This window comes from Maylandia zebra, linkage group LG3 (genome assembly GCF_041146795.1).
Source record: "Maylandia zebra isolate NMK-2024a linkage group LG3, Mzebra_GT3a, whole genome shotgun sequence".
Classification (NCBI taxonomy): Eukaryota; Metazoa; Chordata; class Actinopteri; order Cichliformes; family Cichlidae; genus Maylandia; species Maylandia zebra.
The window spans coordinates 35,316,235-35,316,959 of NC_135169.1; the positions used below are offsets into that span (position 1 = coordinate 35,316,235).

Sequence of the window (725 nt, forward strand, 5' to 3'; positions counted from 1 at the left end):
TGAGCCAGCTAGGAGTCGAACCTAGAATCTTCTGATCCGTAGTCAGACGTGTTATCCATTGAACCACTGGCCCACCTGGTGGGTGACCCTACATTGTCCTTTCTTCACAATCAAAATGTGGTGTCGATTTATTTAAAGATACATGTACGTATGTTCAATTTGTTTTCCAATGGGAAAAGTAGTTTGGCTTTTTATCTAGAAAACCAGGGTGATGCTAACTGTGGATTGGCCAGATGAAAGAGTCATCTATGCAGCACTTGACTCACCCAAATCCCACACAGGACTAACATTTTTACAGTTTCTTTATTCGTATGCTTTTTTATTTGACAGCTCCTAGTTTCCTGGTTTCTTGCATGATGAAGAAAATGGAAAAGCACACGGTTAAATTATGCTTGCTTCAAAGTCCTGCTAATGGTCACAAAAACCAAGGAAAATTTGGTCCAATTTACATACACATACACATTTTCATACCTTTAACTCCTTGCCAGGATTGCGAGCTACACACAGCCTCTTCCCTCTCTGTTGACATGGAGGTTATATTTAGAATTTGGATTGAGTCTTTCCTGTCTTTTATTTCATACTTTTCTGCTCAGGGCTTGTTTGTTTGGTTACTGTTCTCTTTATTTGAAAGTATTTTACATTCAGAGTTGGAAATATATACGTTTTTTGGGCTTACTAGATAACAGTCTTCCTATATGTGTGTGTGTGAGCATACTTGTGTATAA

The 725-nt window shown here is 38.3% G+C and overlaps 1 non-coding gene across 1 annotated transcript; it reads right to left on the reverse strand.

Moving 5' to 3' along the window:
- trnar-acg (transfer RNA arginine (anticodon ACG)) lies at nucleotides 1-73 on the reverse strand. Its single transcript has one exon. It is a non-coding gene; the product is annotated as a tRNA-Arg (tRNA).
- Nucleotides 74-725: the final 652 nt, after the last annotated feature.